Source organism: Lithobates pipiens, unplaced genomic scaffold, assembly GCF_037356315.1.
Source record: "Lithobates pipiens isolate NorthernLeopardFrog02 unplaced genomic scaffold, aLitPip1_a1.2 Scaffold_27, whole genome shotgun sequence".
Lineage (NCBI taxonomy): Eukaryota > Metazoa > Chordata > Amphibia > Anura > Ranidae > Lithobates > Lithobates pipiens.
Genome location: NW_027507788.1, coordinates 60,004,392 through 60,021,881, shown reverse-complemented (window position 1 = coordinate 60,021,881; position 17,490 = coordinate 60,004,392). Strand labels below are relative to the sequence as shown.

The window sequence follows — 17,490 nt, the reverse complement described above, 5'->3', positions numbered from 1 at the left end:
TCCTCATCTGGGGGGGTGTACTGATCGCAGGAGAAGGCCTGGGGAGAGCTGGGAAGGAACACTGCCTCTACACGGTCATTGGCAATGTTTCTGTCACCACATGGTTGGTGGCAGGGAACTCCTGGAGCAGAGGTGCAGGAGAAGCTGTTGGAATGCATGTGCCGGACAAGTTCCTCATCAAGGACTCAATCTGTGAGGGAACTCTGCTTCTACACAGTCATTAGCAGAGTCTTTATCATGCACATGGTGGATGGTGAACAGTCCTGGATCAGAGAAGAGACTGCGGGGATCTGTGTGAAATCAGTATGGCCAGAGGGCACATGGTTTGCAAGTTAGGCTGGCTGGGAGCAGTAGTCCATTTCCTAGAAGATAGACTTTTAACCTACTAGGCCTCCAGGGAGAGGTTCTTCAGGCCTCAGGCCTAGTAGCAGCAAGTCACCAGAGCCAGCAGAGGGGCGTATTCAGAGTGAGTTCATACTACTCAATAGAAGAGGATGTGTCATATTTCAATTGGCAAATACAAGTTCTGTGCAGGAGGAAGCAAGTTTGGGCAGGAGGTGAAGAGATGTAAGACCATTTATTTTACATCTATTTGTTTCAATGGACACTCACTACCAAGAAAAAAAGCCCTTCAATCAGTGACTGTAACCTTGTGTTATAACCTGTGGAGATCGCGCTCCGGATTACAAATATGTCCAGAGCTCTGTATGGCGCGGGCATTGCTCACTGCATTGCAGAGAAGGTAAAAATGTTGTGACTTTATTAATCCTGCTTAACACAGTAAAAGGCATTGTGGATGTCTGCTGTTGCCCTTAGTAATGGTGTGCAACAAGGGGTTGTCAGGATGTTGCACGGTCAGTCCCACACGGTAGGATATCACAGGAGGAGAGACTTTACTTTGTTATGCTGTATAGTTTGCCTGCTTTCAGTTCCAGCTTCTGTGACGCAGTTTTAAAACCAAACCTGGACAGTGCCTGTAATTCTTTAGTGCCTGCCACCAGGTGTCACTACAGAGCACAATGCCTGAAGCCTGTTTACAGTTCCTTGCACGCTGAACCAAACGAGTGTGTGGCCAGAGTCACGCCCCAGCGGAGGACAGAGAAAGAACTTTGCATGCTGTGTACCAGACACGAGGTGAAGGAAGATGGTGGAGGGTGATAGGAGGATGCCCGCTGTACAGCAACTACCTGATATGCAGGTGTCAGGGCTGGGCTAAGCCCTTCCTTCTCTGAGCTGGCCGCTCAGCTGTCGGCTAATTGCCAGCTCCTTTCTCTCCACAGTGTTGTTAGTCACTCAGCTGTTAATCTGCTCATCAGCCCTGCCTACTTAAAGCCGTCCAGCTCACTTCCTCTCTGCCTTCATCTTTGGTCATATCTCAGAGACTTTTCTCCTGCATTCTTGTTAAAGACTTGCTTGACTGATGTCCCTTCTGGCTCCTGATCCTGCTTGCTGTACTACTACGTTAATCTCTGGCTCTCTGACATTGGCATTGGCTGCCCACCCCATTTGGTTACTGAACTCTGGCTATGTATTGACTACGCTTACTCTTTTTATGTTTTTATTATTATTAAACAAGTGGGACTGTACTTCTGTCTCGGTCTGATTCATGGTTTCTGACAGTAGGCAAAGGCCATGAATTCAGAAGATGCAGTCAGTCCACTTCCACCAGGTTTCGTAATATCTTTGCTTTATGAGAGAGCTTTGGCCTGGACAAACCCTCTATGGGAGACACAAAAACCCGTGGTCCTGAGCTACCCAGAATTTGTGGCTTCCTTCAAAAGGGTATTTGATGTTCCTGCATGCTCCGCTTCTGCTGCCAAGAGCCTCATGTCCATCAGAGTACGAGAACTGTTGCCGATTATGCCATTGAATTCCGTACTCTGGCAGCAGAGGTTGCTTGGAACAATGAGGCCCTCATGGTTGCCTTCTCTCATGGTCTCTCGGATAACATCAAGGATGAGATAGCAGCCCAAGATATACCCACTGAGCTGGAAAGGTTGATCACATTTGCCATCCTCATTGACTCCAGGCTCAGAGAAAGACTCTTTTAAGCGGCGCTGGTGCAGGCCTCCTGTACATTTATCTCCGAGCTTTGCAGTGCCTCCCTTGCCTCCCTCACCTTCTATACCTCCTGGTACCATGTCTGTCTGTGAAGATGAACCCATGCACTCGGGCTTTACGCGTCTCTCTGCGGATGAGAGAGCCCTTAGGAGGAGGGAAGAGATCGTGCCTTTACTGTGGCCAGGCTAATCACTTTTTGAAGTCTTGTCCTACCCGTCCAGGGAACGCTCGAACCTCGAGGTCCTGTCACGGGCAGACCTTAGGTGGCGTTGTTTTGTCTCCAGTTTCCCAGAAAGATAAGCTCCTGGTTTCGGTTACCCTGTCTTGGGCTGAGTCATCCATCGAGATACAGGCTCTAATCGACTCTGGGGCTGCAGGCCTGTTCATTAATACTGCCTTTGTATCGAAGCACTCGAGCTGCATGACACTCCACTTGCTATTGAGGCTCTTGACGGGAGACCTCTACAGCCTGCCCATGTGACTCATGAGACTGTTCCGTTGTCCATGGCCATAGAGGACCTTCACCATGAGATAATCCAATTCCAAGTTATTTCCTCACCTAAGTTTCCGTGGGTTATTGGTTATCCTTGGTTACAGAGGCACAACCCTTCTTTTGATTGGCTCCATACTAAGGCTCTGTCCTGGTCGCCACAGTGCAGTGAGAGATGCTTCCAGAAGGTAGCCAAGGTCCTGTGCACCTCTTTGCACTCCTCCCTACCAGAGGTGTACTGCAAAGGTCAAGCCTGTACTTTGCCTCTAGACGGGTCGTATGATTGTGCAATTGACCTTCAACTTGGTGCCATACCTCCTCGTGGCTGGGTTTACCCTTTGTCGGTCTTGGAGGATAAGTCCATGGAGGAGTACGTTGCTGACGCACTTCCTCATGGTTTCATCCACAAATCCTCATCTCCTGCTGGTGCTGGTTTCTTTTTTGTGAAGAAGAAGAGTGGTGAACTGAGACCTTGTATCGATTATAGGGGTCTCAATCGTTTCATGATCAAGAATGCCTATCCCATTCCGTTAATTATAGGAGTTATTTGACCTCTTCAAGGGAGCAACGGTTTTCACGAAGCTTGATATGAGAGGGGCATACAATCTCATCAGGATTAAGGAGGAAGACGAGTGTAAAACTGAGTTTAATACCAGATCAGGTCATTATGAGTATCTCGTAAAGCCTTTTGGCCTTTTTTAACACTCCGGCAGTTTTCCAGGAGTTCATTAACAATGTCCTCTGAGATTTGTTGCAGTTATGTGTGGTGGTTTATCTCGACGATATCCTCATATTTTACAAGTCCCTGGAGAGCCACGACACAGATGTCTGTTGTGTGCTTTAGAGACCATGGGAGAACAATCTCTATTGTAAATTGGAAAAGTGCGAATTCCATTGTGAACAAGTGAAATTCCTGGGCTATGTCATTTCCACTGCTGGTTTTTCGATGGACCCAGAGAAACTTTCAGCAGTCCTACAGTGGCCTTGACATGTGGGTTTATGTCCTCTGCAGTGTTTTCTTGGCTTTGCCAACTATTATCGAAAGTTTATTCGTAACTTCTCGTCTCTGGTCAAGCCTCTGACTGATATGACCAGGAAAGATGGCAACCCACAGAGTTGGTGTCCGGAGTCCATTAAGGCCTTTGAGAGTCTCAAAGTTGCCTTTGTTTCTGCTACGGTGTTGGCACACCCTGAACCTACGCTGTCTTTTATACTAGAAGTTGATGCTTCCGAGACTGGAGTTGGCTCCCTTCTGTCTCAAAGACCTAACTCTGAGTGCATTATTCATCTGTGTGGCTACTTTTCCACGAAATTATCACCGGTGGAGAATTACAAGATTGGTGACTGAGAGCTGTTGGTGATCATTTTAGCCCTGAAAGAATGGAGACATCTCCTTGAAGGCACCACTGTGCCGGTTCTCATTCTTACTGACCATAAGAATCTCAGATTCTTGTCTGAGGCTAAGCGCCTCTCTCCCAGAAGGGCGCAATGGTGAGTTTTAATTACATTGTCTCATTCTTACCCAGTACTAAGAATGTAAGGGCTGATGCCTTGTCATGACAATTTTCCTCCACTTCCAAGATGGAGTCGGTTTCGGTTCCTGTGATTCCTCCTGATCATATTCTGGCTACGGTTCGCACCAGTCTTACCTCTCCTTTGGGTGACAAAATTCTTGCTGCTCAGGTCCATGCTCCTCCTGAGAAACCTTGTGACCGCTGCTTTGTTCCTGAGAGTCTCCATACTGCCGTGCTCCAGACTTACCACTCTCCCAAGGCTTCTGGCCACCCCAGGAAGAATCAACTCTTTTTGGCCATTTCCCAACAATTCTGGTGGCCTAGTCTACGTGCTGATGTAACCGCCTTCTTAACTGCCTGTTCTGTGTGTGCTCGGAGTAAGACTCCACGACACCTTCCAGTGGGCCTCCTATAACCCATACCCAATGAAGAGAGGCCCTGGACCCACCTGTCTTTGGATTTCATTGTGGAGTTACCAAACTTCCAGGCAAACACTGTTATCCTTATGATGGTTGACCGACTCTCGAAAATGTTGCATTATGTTCCACTCAAGAAGTTGCCTACTTTTAAGGAACTGGCTTCTATTTTTGCTTGGGAGATCTTCCGCTTACATGGGCTACCCAAGGTGATTGTCTCAGACAGGGGTAGTCAGTTTGTGTCCCGGTTCTGGTGAGCCTTTTATGCACAGTTGGGTATTCAGCTTGCTTTCGTCTCTGCGTATCACCCGCAGTCTAATGGGGCCGCAGAATGAGCCAATCAGTCCTTAGAGCAATTCCTACATTGTTATATTTCTGACCATCATAACAACTGGTCAGACCTCTTACTGTGGGTGGAGTTTTCTCACAATAGTGCCTTGAATTCAGCTTCCAGTTTGTCCCCGTTTATGGCAAACTATGGTTTCCAACCTTGTTAGTTCCATAGAGTATTCCTGCATTAGAGGAGCAACTTTGTGGTCTTGGTGTTGGTGTACCTTGTTAATCTGACTTTGTGTTTTTGAAATGTACCTGCCTACTCACAAATAAACTGTCCTTTTGAAATAAAACACATAGGCAAGCATTTCTTTAACAAAAAAAAAATTATTAGGGATCATAACCAAATAAAGAGGAAAGCAACGCTGGAGAAACTGGTGAAATTGGGGAAGCCTTTGGCCCCCAGGGCACACATCAATTATTTAAAGGCAAAATTGGTGGCCTGAGTAGTCCATATATAAGGGAGTACAATCTGGTCCAGAAGTCCAAGAGATCAGTAACAGCAGCAGATGACATATATGTCCCCAGGCTGTGGTCATACAAGAGCCTGCATCTTTTGTCAGACCAGACTGAACCCAGGCCATCACTGTCTGGTCTTCCTTCCACGCTTCCTTCCAGGCTGTGGCTGTGGTGTTGGAGGTGTGGCAGAAGGAGGAGGATGGTCCAACTCACACAGGTGGGTTTTGTTGGTGAGTTGCCCCCTCAACCACTTATTTAGTGTGATATAAATTAGTTCCTCAAACAAGAGGCATTGCCCCTCCTCCATTTTCTGCATTTTGCATGCAGCCAAGGAGGCAAAGGCCTCTTGAAGAGTGGGGGTAGTTTTAAGGGCCTCAGAAGCCTCCCCAATCAGTCTGAGTGCTGACTCCTCCACGTTCTTCCCCTTCCTGGGCCTTTTGGTTGGAAGGCAGAGGGGAGGGACCTGGGATTCTGTGAGGCTCCTAGGCCTGCCCACCTCCTGGCTGCCACTAACCCCTGCCACTTCTTGGCTGCCACTAACCCCTGCCTCCTCCTGGCTGCCACATTCCACGCCCTCCTCCTGGCCGAGGTCTTCCTGTGTATGAAAAAGGGACATACTTTTAGTTTTTGGTTCATCAATCACACACAATTTTCAGCTCATGACTGTTGCAAATTGAATGTTAACAAATAAAAAAGACTATCATTCTGACCCCAGCATTTTTTATTCTTGTCCCAATTATTTTTGGCTACTACTGTCTATTGATATGTAAAACACTTTATTAAATCAGCAATTAGTGATCAATAATCACATATAGGTAACATCATTCATTTTTACAAATAAAATATGTAGAACAATACTATAGCTGGCTCAAGCTGGGCTCCTCCACTTCTTCCTGGATGGAAGTCCCAGGGTGAGCATCGGAAGCCTCAGCTGGGGTGGAAGGAAGCGTGAATGGAAGGGTTGAGAGTAGGGTTGAGCGGACACCTGGATGTTCGGGTTTGGCCGAAGTTTGCAAAAATGTTTGAGTTCGGGACCCGAACTTGACCCCGAACCCCATTGAAGTCAATGGGGACCCAAGCTTTTGAGGACTAAAATGGCTCTAAAAAAGTAATGGAAAGGGCTAGAGGGCTGCAAATGGCAGCAAAATGTTGTTAAAAGCATGACAAGTATGTAGATAGGGAAATAACTTAACATAAAATACATAAAAATAAAAAATAATATGCTGGAGGCCCCCTTCTCAGAAGAAGAGGTACAGGAAGTCATTAAGAACCTCAAATCAGGTTCTGCTCCAGGCCCCAATGGTCTCCCTAACCCCTATTACAAGACATTTACCACACCCTGACACCACATTTGACAGAAAATTTTAACACAAAGACACAGGGAAACCCACTTGATCCTCACCTAAACACAGCCTGCGTTGCAGTAATACCTATACCGGATAAAAACCCGGAAGAAGTCAGTAATTATAGAGCCATCTCCCTCATCAATAGCGACTTAGAGAGGAAGTAAACCCTGATGGGTTTACTTCATCTTTGATTCCCTGCAAAGGTAAAGCATAATGGACTACTATGCATCACTTACCTGACTTAGGAGCCAGCGAAGTCACCGCTGTCCCCTGTAGTTCCAAGCGTCCATCTTCTTGGTTGGTCTCCGTGGGTCTCGCATGCGCCATAGACAGCGGTGGCTGTCTTCAGGTAAATATCTCCTAAACCGTATAGGTTTAGGAGATATTTCTTGGACCTACAGGTAAGCCTTAATCTAGGCTTACCTGTAGGTCAAAGTGGTTTATAAGGGTTTACAACCAATCTTTAAAAATCCATACCAAACTCCTTGCAAATCGTCTAGCTTCCTTCATTAACCGATATGTTCATAAGGATCAAGTGGGGTTCATCCCAGGCAGACAGGGCACTGATCAGATCAGAAGAGCCATAGACATATTCTCCATCCTCTGGACAAACTGGCCAGGAGGTCCAAAACAATCAGGCATGCTTTTATCACTGGACCTTCAAAAGGCTTCATCTTTACAATCCTTGAATGTTGGGGCTTTGGCGACAAGTTTATGGGCCTGATCTGAGCTCTTTATTCAAATCTTAAAGCCTATATAAGGCTTCAAGGCCATTATTCCAAACAAATACATATAGCGAAAGGCACCAGACAAGGCTGTCCTTTCTCTCCGCTAATCTTTGCAATAGCAATTGAGACACTCGCCATCTCCATTCGTCGGGACCCCAACATACAAGGAGTTCAATGTGCCTCTCAGGTTCACAAATGTGGCCTGTTTGCAGACGACAAACACTGATGCCTAGTCACAGATTCCTATCTTAGGGAAAAAGACACATGGTCATTTCCGCCCTCTCCTTACATTCACTCCTAGTTGTCGGTGGTTAAGTTCCTCCTCTCAGGCACTGCTAGCTCCCATTGGGGGTGTCCGGGGAGGAGGTACACCTCCGACCATTAACAGGAATGCCAACCCTTCACTCTAAGCCCTTGTACACATGGTTGGACATTCCGACGGAAAATTTCAGATCGGACCATGTTGTCGGATAATCCGACTGTGTGTGGGCTCCATCGGACTGTTTCCGTCAGAATATCCGACAAACAAATTTTTAGAGCTGGGCTATAAAACTTTCCGACAACATGATCCGATCGGACTTTGTCCAATTGTGTGTAGAGAATTCCGATCTGACAAAGTGCCACGCATGCTCAGATAAAATTCCTAGACCAAAGCTATTGGCTACTAGCCTGAACGTAGTCCCGTCGTAACAAAATAACGGCATCACGTTACGTACGATCGGATTTTCCGACAACTTTGTCCGACCGTGTGTATGCAACACAAGTTTCGGACAAAATCCAATGGATTTTGTTGTCGGAATGTACGACCGTGTGTACAAGGGCTAACACTACCATGTCTGTCTAAAATGATTTTACATTTTATATCTCTGACGTGTTACACTCGATTCATCTTGTTGCGCTGCCTGTAACCTTTCTATGTTTTGACTGAATCGATATTCTGAATGTCACTTTCAAATGTATTATTCTTGTTGTGATACAAAATAAAATACTTTGAAATAAAAAAATAAAATAAAATAAAATAATCTTAACCTAGGAGGACACGGTCCATATGGAGTAGGAGGTTGAGATGGTGGTGGATGTGGCGGTGTAGGTGGAAGTGGCGGTGGAGGATGAGGTAGCCAACACTGGTTTTTGTTTTTCATTTTTTTTTTTTTTAAATTAGGGTACACCCCAAAAGAGTGAGATCAAAAATACAACAATGGCTGGGTAAGGCCGGTATACATGTCTATTCTGCACAAGGTATGGACAAGTCCTGTGGGATCCATGCCTGGTTCATTTTAATGAACGCGAGCTTGTCCACATTGGCTCTGGACAGGCGACTGCACTTGTCTGTGATAACGCCCCCTGCCGTGCTAAATACACATTCAGATAATACACTGTCTGCAGGGCAGGTCAGCACCTCCAAGGCATAAAGAGCAAGCTCAGGCCATATGCCCAATTTGGAGACCCAGAAGTTGAAGGGGGCAGACCCGTCATTCAGTATGTGTACGCGTGTGTACACATACTGCTCCACCATGTTGGTGAAATGCTGCCTCCTGCTAAACACGTTCCATATCAGCTGGTGGTGCTGGTCCTTATGGCATGCTGACAAAGCTTTTCCACACTTTTCTGCCACGCTAACCCTGCCTTCTGAGGTGCTGGCAGTGCCCCGGCTGCGTTGGCGACCTCTTTCTCTGCCTTGTGCTTCCACTGTGCCCCCGCTGTCAGGTGGGAATTCCACCAGCAGCGCGTCTACCAGTGTGTGCTTGTACTCGTGCATCTTACGATCACGCTGCGGGAATTAAGGATGGTACGTTGTCCTTGTAACTGGGATCCATCAGTGTGGCCACCCAGTAATCAGCACCAGTTAGAATGTGGGCAACTGGGCGGTCATTGCAGAGACACTGCATCATATAATTGCTCATGTGTGCCAGGCTGCCCAGAGGCAACGAAAATCTGTCCTCTGTGGGAGGTGTATCGCCTGTGTCCTCTGTATCCCCCCCAGCCACGCACCAGTGATGGCCATGAGCTTGTCTGGGTGCCACCCTGCTGTGAACATGGTTCCTCCTCCTCCTCCAGAACTGTGCCCTTGCTGAACAATTGTGTACCTGGCGTTTGTTGGCGCAGGAACCCACCCTCAGAGCCACTTGTGAATGACTACCCTGAAAGACTTTGAAATGATCCCTCTTCCTCCGCCTCCTTCTGTGCCACATCCTCTTCCATCATCGCCCGAAGTGTTTTTTTCAAGGAGGCATAGGACTGGGATAGTAACGCTGAGAACGGTATCATTGGCACTGGCCATGTTGGTGGAGTACTCAAAACAGCGCAGCAAGGCACACAGGTCTCGCATGGAGGCCCAGTTATTGGTGGTGAAGTGGTGCTGTTCCGCAGAGCGACTCACACATGTGTGCTGCAGCTGAAACTCCACTATCACCTGCTTCTGCTCACACAGTCTGGCCAACATGTGAAAGGTGGAGTTCCACCTTGTGGGCACGTCACATATGAGGCGGTGAGCGGGAAGGTCGAAGTTACGCTGCAGCGCTGACAGGCAAGCACATCAGGGTGAGAATGGCGAAAGTGCGCACAGACGGCCCGCACTTTTTGCAGCAGCTCTGGCATATGGGGGTAATTTTTAAGGAACCTCTGGACCACCAAGTTCAGCACATGCGCCAGGCAAGGGATGTACATCAAACCCGATAGGCCCTGATCTGCTACGAGATTTCACCCATTATCGCACACCACCAGGCCGGGCTTGAGGCTCACTGACACCAACCACTCATCGGTCTGTTGTTCCATGTCCCTCCAACTCCTGCGTGGTGTGGGGTTTTTCCCCCAAACAGGAACGTTTTAAAACTGCCTGCTATCGTTTACCCCTGGCTGTGCTGAAGTTGGTGGTGAAGGTGTTACGCTGCCCGAATGAGGAGGCGAAGAGGATGAGGAAGTGGAGTAGGAGGAGTTAGCAACAGGAGGCAGACTGAAGTGCCCTGCAATCCTCGGTTTTGGAAGGACATGCGCCAAACTGCTATCCGCCTTAGGCCCAGCGCCACTGCGTTTACCCAGTGTGCTCTTAGGGAGATATAATGTTCCTGACCATGCTTACTGGTCCACGTATACGTAGTTAGGTGGACCTTGCCACAGATGGCGTTGCGCAGTGCACACATTTTGTCCCCCACTTGGTTGTGCAGGGAAGGGATGGCTCTCCTGGAAAAGTAGTGGCGGCTGGGCACGACATACTGTGGGATAGCCAATGCCATCAGGCACCAGACGGAATGACAGCATTTCAAAGGCCAGGAATTTTGAAATGCTGGCATTCAGGGCCAGGGATCGTGGGTGGGTAGGGGGTACTTCCTCTTCTGTTCCAGTGTTTGGGAGATAGAGAGCTGAACGCTTCCATGGGACATTGTGGAGATGGTTGGTGACCCAGGTGGTAGTGTTGCTGGCAGATCCTCTGTTTGCGGGTTGGCAGGTGCCACTGTCACTACAGAGGTGGATGAAGAGGCCGAGACTGCAGCAGAAGAGGAAGCAGGAGGAGCCAGAGACCTTTCTTGGTTTTTGAGGTGTCTACTTCACTGCAGCTCATGCTTTGCACTTAGATGCCTGGTCATGCAGGTTGTGCTCAGGTTGAGAATGTTTAAGCCTTGCTTCAGGCTCCGATTGCACAGCATGCAAACCACTCGTGTCTTGTCATCAGCACATTGTCTGAAGAACTGCCACGCTAGGGAACTCCTTGAACCTGGGTTTGGTGTGCTTGGTCCCTTGCTGCATTAGGCAGTAGCAGGCATCGGTGCACTCAATCTCTTCCACTTCTGGGGCAGGGCTTGGTGGATGGCCCTGGGAAACCCTGCTAACGGAGCCATCAAAAAGCAGAAGAGACTGCTGCATGATTTGGGGCTCAGACTGCTTGGCTGATTTGCAAGGAGGTGAGGTGAAAAACTGATGGACATCGGCTGCAGGTGCCAACTCTGATCTTTCAGCAGTAGACTGGGTGGGAGACAATGTGAAGGAACTGGAAGCACTGTCAGCAACCCAATCTACTATCGCCTGTACTTGTCCTGGCCTCAACATTCGTAGAGCCGCATTAAGTCTGATCAAATACCGCTGCAGGCTCTGTCACCTACTCACATCTGAGGAAAGCATTTCACTTGTGCGTGTAGCCGGCACAGATCGACCACGTCCTCTCCCTGCAACAGGAGCTCCACCAGCAGCACCACGACCGTGGCCACGTCCCTTATTTGACATTCTCCTTATATTTCTCACATTTAGGATCTCGCCCTAAATGAGTGTTTTTTTGAATAGCAGAATAGAAGAACAGTATCTAAACAGTGTATCTCACACTTACAGATATGCAGAAAACGCACCAAAAAAATTTTTTTTGCCCTAGATCATTTTTTGGGGAATAGCAGAATAGAAGAACAGTATCTAAAGTGTGTATCTCACGCATACAGATATGCAAAAAAACACTGCAAAATATTTTTTTTTGCCCTAAATGGGTGCTTTTAGAATAGCAGAATAGAGCAACAGTATCTAAACGGTGTATCTCACACGTACATGTAGTGCCGGCTCCTGAAGAGCACGGGCTATGCTTTTTGAAAGTTAAGGTTACACCTGAACTGCAGTTTGGTTTGGGTACGATTGTTCTAAATTTGGACCTCAGCATCAGTCTTACTGGGCTATAGGATGTTCAGCCTGGCCACAGGGGGGACTGCCTCTTCAGGTAGGCATAGAACCACAGTCTAGTTGGGTGCTTTAAGTTTACTCTCTCTCGGAGCCCACCCAGTGGGAGTGTCACTCTTGCTGTGCCTTCTGGGAGAGGGTACTTAAGATGCGGATGTCATGTGGTTCGGGGTTTCGGTCCAGAAGGATGTTCTGACTCCATGGGCCTGGTCCTCCAGACCAGCCCCCAGGAAGGCTATGGCCTGGGGTGCGGATCCACCCGACTTATTGTCTCGGGGCTGGCTAGCCTGAGGAAAGGAAACTAAAGCAGGATTCCGAGGTGGTCCCGTGCCGCCTCCGGTAGTTGGAGAGGCCCAGTAACTTCATAGCTATCCAGGGGAGGACTCTTCAGAAGAAGGCCATGTACAGGTTGGTTTCTTAGCAAGAGCCTGGAGGGGCTGAAGTACATAAGTGAATCCAGTCACGTGGTTATCGCCAAGCTGGCTGAAAGATCCAGGTATCACACGAGTGTTCCATAAGTGTTATGCCCCATACACACTATCAGTTTTTCTGCTGAGTTTTTCCTTCAGATTTAGTTTCCTGAAATCGACAACACCGTTTGTGGCAGAGACGTATTCCTGTTTGTTCTACAACAACGTCTGTGGCAGAGACTTGTTCCTGAGTAAAGCACCTTGTTGGCTGCTAGGCCTTGTGAGAGAGGGACTATCCAACTTGAGTGAACACCCAGTTGTGAATGGCTATTCTCTCAATTTAGTCAAAGTAAGCAAGTTCTTCATTATGGACTTTGACACTAAGAGTACCTGAACTTCCTTCCTAACCCTCTGATCCTATTTTAAGAGACTGTTTGTTGTGTACGTTTTGCAAATAAAAATCTGTCATCAGTCTCTGAGTTTACTGGGCCATCTACCACGGGAACCCCTAGACACAGATCGATGAGGAGAAGGTAACGGTAAGCCCAATTAAACCAGCAGCTCCTTCGGGGGTCAGTGCTACATACAGATATGCAGAAAACGCAGCTAAAAAATGTTTTTTGCCCTAAATTATTTTTTGGGGAATAGCAGAATAGAAGAACAATATCTAAAGTGTGTATCTCACACATACAGATATGCAGGAAACCCTGCAAAATATCTGTTTTTGCCCTTCTAACCTTCTGTCCTTCTAATGATCGTTGCTTCCGATACTCCGTCCTCTGCTCACAGATCGTACGTACGACGCATGCGTGTTACGTTTTATATACACTGCACATGCGTGAAACTCTGCCCGCCCCTGACGCTCTTTCTAGTCTAGTCTAGTCTTTCTAGTCTATTCCCTGACCCTTTTCTTTTGGTGCAGTGGGGAGAGCGCATGGCAGAGACACAGCAGGTGTGTGCTAATTACAGCAACGAGGAGGACGAGGAACCCCTGGAGCCAGAAATGTCCCGATCCCGGAGGAGAAGACTTAAGGTCTCAAATATGTCCTTTGTAGAGATGGTGGACATCTTGAAGAGGGACGACTATGATGGGAAGTACGGACTTTACCCAAACCCAAATGTGAGAAAAGCCAAGATCATGACATATTTGTGAAGAGTCTACAGAAGAATTTTGGGGTACAATGATCCAAGGATCAACTGAGGAAACTCTGGTCAGACCTGAAACTGAGGGAGCACGATCAGTACAGCAAGATCAAGCGAGTTCTTCAAAAAAGTAAGTATTTGTCATGTGTTCATATTATTATTATTATTATTATTATTTGGATACTGCTCCATGTGCTTTTCTTTAGTGTTGTACAGTTTAAAATGGCCACTTTCATGTTCATGGGTTCAATCGGTTGTAGGAAACATTGTACGTTCGGCTACTAAAATACGATGTTTTGTGAAGTTGCAGTTAACTACGTTTGTTCAGGGCTATTACTAGTCAAAGAAGTTTGTTGTGTAGATGGGTTTGTAACTAGAATGAAATGCAAACTTGATTCAGTGTAAAGGAGAGGACGCTCAGCAGCTGTTTACACATCTGGACTCAGGAGCACTAGTGTGGGACACCAGAACACCCTTTTTTTTTATAAGGGTGTCCCACACATGTCCGCCAGTGGATACTATAGGGTTGTCTCCATCTGGGAAACTTGCACAAAACAGATAAGTATTCTAGCTTTAGAAAGTGTAAAAAAATTGTTTTCAGCTTTGAACACTTCCAAGCAATGTTTCATATGTTTCATATTCCTATTTCTGCCCTCAAATATCGGTGTGCTAAGTATGCCTTTTTTTACATTCTCATAGGGGAGAGAAGACTCTGGATGTCTGAGGACTCCCAAATACGGGGAAATAAAAAAACACCAGAAGCAGAGGAGGAGGAGAAAGGAGGAAGGAGAGGTTGTTGGCAAAATTGTGAGACCGCAGCTTCAGGTAATAGATGTATGCCTGCATTTTTATAATACATGGTGTGTTTTTTTGTTTATTTCTAGGTGATGTGGATGTTTTGGAAGAAGAATGTCATTTTACCTGTGAAAGTGCCCAGATCCTCATTGGGAAAATAAAGAATATCATTGAGGTTTTAGGGAGAATCTAAAACACACAAAACTAGCTAGCATCGATTTGAGATTTTAAAAAACAGTTTTAAATTTTTGAAAAGCAAAATTTGGAAGATGCACACAGTTCGTCAACATGTGCTATCTCCCATTATGCGGGAACAATGTAAGCGTTTTGTGGGTGCAACCCCTTCCTCGCTACTAAAGGGGCTGAGATGAAGGGGTTGCACCCCCAAAACACATACTTCACTTTTCAAAGTTGAACTTTGTAAGTTCTTGAGTTGTGTATGTTTTATTATGCATTGAAACATGCCTGTTTTAACAAAAATGGCTAGTTATAATAATGTTACCAAAAATAATGTTATATACACCAAATATGTTGGTTTGTTGAAAAACCCTTTTATAAACGCACATGTGAATAAACTCAGTACATTTTTTCAACATTTCCAGGTAGTGTGCACGCGCCAACGTCAACCTGGCCGTGCTGTGATTAAACACAGTAGGTGTCAATCACCAGGTGCCGGCCAATGTAATACCACCGGCACCCCGCAATCATAACAAATTTACACAATGTAAACAAGGCAGAGCCCTGTCCTGTCAGCGGGAAAGTAATAGATTTTTTTCCCCACAAAGCAGGGAATAACATCTATTACTTCCCCTAGTACCACACGTAGTATACATCAACACTGGCTAGGTGCACATTTAACCCTTTGATTACCCTAGATGTTTAACCCCTTCCCAGCCAGTGTCAATCGTAGAGCGATGGTGCATTTTTAGCACTGAACGCTGTATTCATGTGAATGCTTCCCAAAAAGTGTCAGTGTACGAATGTCCATCTCAATTTTGCAGTCCCGCTATAAGTCGCTGATCACCGCCATTACTAGAAAAACATTTTTAAAATAAAAATTCCAGTATATATCCCATAGATTGTAAACACTATAAATTTTGTGCAAACCAATCAATATATGCTTATTGGGATTGTGAATATGTTTTATAGCAGAAAGTAAGTATTGTTTTTTTTTTCAAAACCGTCAGCCTTTTTTGTTTATAGTGGTGATCAAATACTACCAAATGAAAGGTCTATTAATGGGGAAAATGGACATACATTTTATTTGGGTACAGTGTCACACAACCGCGCAATTGTCAATTGAAGTAACGCAGTGCCGTTTCGCAGAAATTGGGCTGAGCATGAAGGGGGTAAAACTTCCGGAGGTCAAGTGGTTAAAAAAAAAACATGTTATACTTGCCTGCTCTGTGCAATGGTTTTGCACAGAACAGCCCTGATTATCTTCTTCTGGGGTCCCCCACCGGCGCTCCTGGTTCCTCTTAGGTGAGTGTCACTTGGTGGGGGCACTCATGTGGGCTAGCTCCTGAGTTGCCTTGTCTGCATACATTGACAAAGACAGGGAGGCTTGGCCCCTGTTCCCTCATCACAGGATTTGATTGACAGCAGTGTGAACTATGGCTATCAATCTGTATAGTGAGGAGGGACAGAGCCAGGAGAGCCACTGCTCTCATGCACATTGCTGGATCAGGATCGAGTTCAGGTAAGTATAAAGCTATGTACACATGATAGGATTTTCCGGCAACAAAACCGTGGATTTTTTTCTGAAGGATGTTAGTTCAAACTTGTCTTGTATACACACGGTCACACAAATGTTGATGGAAATTCCGAACGTACAACATGTACGACGAGCCCAGAAAATTTTCTGACAAGTCTTGTTGTGAGAAAATTTGAGAATCTGCTCTCATTTGTTGGCGGAAATTCTGACAACAAATGTTCTATGGAGCATACACATGGTCGGACTTTTTGACAACAAGCTCACATCCAACATTTGTTGTTGGAAAATCCTATTGTGTGTATGGCCCATAAGGGGGGGTGAGGGGAGGACAAGTGCAGCACAGATTTTTTATCTTAATATATATATCGCATTAGGGTAAAAAACTCCAAGGCTTTACAACCACTTTAATAAGATCCATTATACTCAAATATACACAAACAGATATAAGTCTGTTGAATGTCTGAACAATTCTAAGCCCCTGTACACACGGTCAGAGATTTCCACAACCAAATCCGTCGGATTTTGCCCGTCGGATTTGGTCCGTCGGATCTTGTCCGAAACTGTTGCATACACACGGACTAAGTTGTCGAAAAATCCGATCTTTCAGAACGTGATGACGTAATTTTGTTACGATGGGACTACGTTCAGGCTAGTAGCCAATAGCTTTGATGTAGGAATTTGATCTGAGCATGCGTGGCACTTGGTCCGATCAAAATTCTCTACACATGATCGGAGTATGTCCGATCGAACCAGTTGGTCGGGAAATATTTCCAACATGCTGGAAAATTGGGTCCGACGGATATTCTGACGGAATCAGTCCGATGCATACCACACACAGTCGGATTATCCGACAACACGGTCCGATAGGACACATTCCGACGGATTCTCCGACCGTGTGTACAAGGGCTAAGTCCTTCATATTCAGTAAACATACTATAATATTTGTGGCACATACCTGCTGGACAACCATTTTCTCAATACTGGTTATGGCCCCCACGTCAGCATGTCGTCACAGAGGATTATAGTGAGGTCTTTATAAATCAAATCAACCTGTGTACTGTAGCTGACAATGGATGTTTAAACCAGAACCAATAGACGTGCTGTTTTTTTTCTGCTGGAGTAAACAAAGATGAATATAGATGGATTAAGTGATCAAGACACAGGTTCAAACAAATGGCACCACCATCCTTTGTAATAAGCAAAATACAATATGTGGGGGGTATGGGACTTTAAAGATGCTTAATACTACAGATAAATATGCCACAGTAATTGTAAAAATTATATTTTTTAAAAACACCAGCCCTTTGTGTACCACATGCTGGACAAGGCAATTAACCTCCCACCACTCAGCCCATTGGAAAGAGCACCTGAAAGCCACACACAAGGGATACAATTCTCCTCCTCCTCATTCCTCACCTTTCATGTCTA

At 46.2% G+C, this 17,490-nt stretch overlaps 1 long non-coding RNA gene across 1 annotated transcript; it reads right to left on the bottom strand.

Moving 5' to 3' along the window:
* Positions 1-5,121: 5,121 nt before the first annotated feature.
* On the bottom strand, positions 5,122-17,195 carry LOC143933186 (uncharacterized). The gene is made up of 2 exons (XR_013263031.1): positions 17,018-17,195; positions 5,122-5,868 (listed from the first exon to the last, which is right to left on the bottom strand). It is a non-coding gene; the product is annotated as an uncharacterized LOC143933186 (long non-coding RNA).
* Positions 17,196-17,490: the final 295 nt, after the last annotated feature.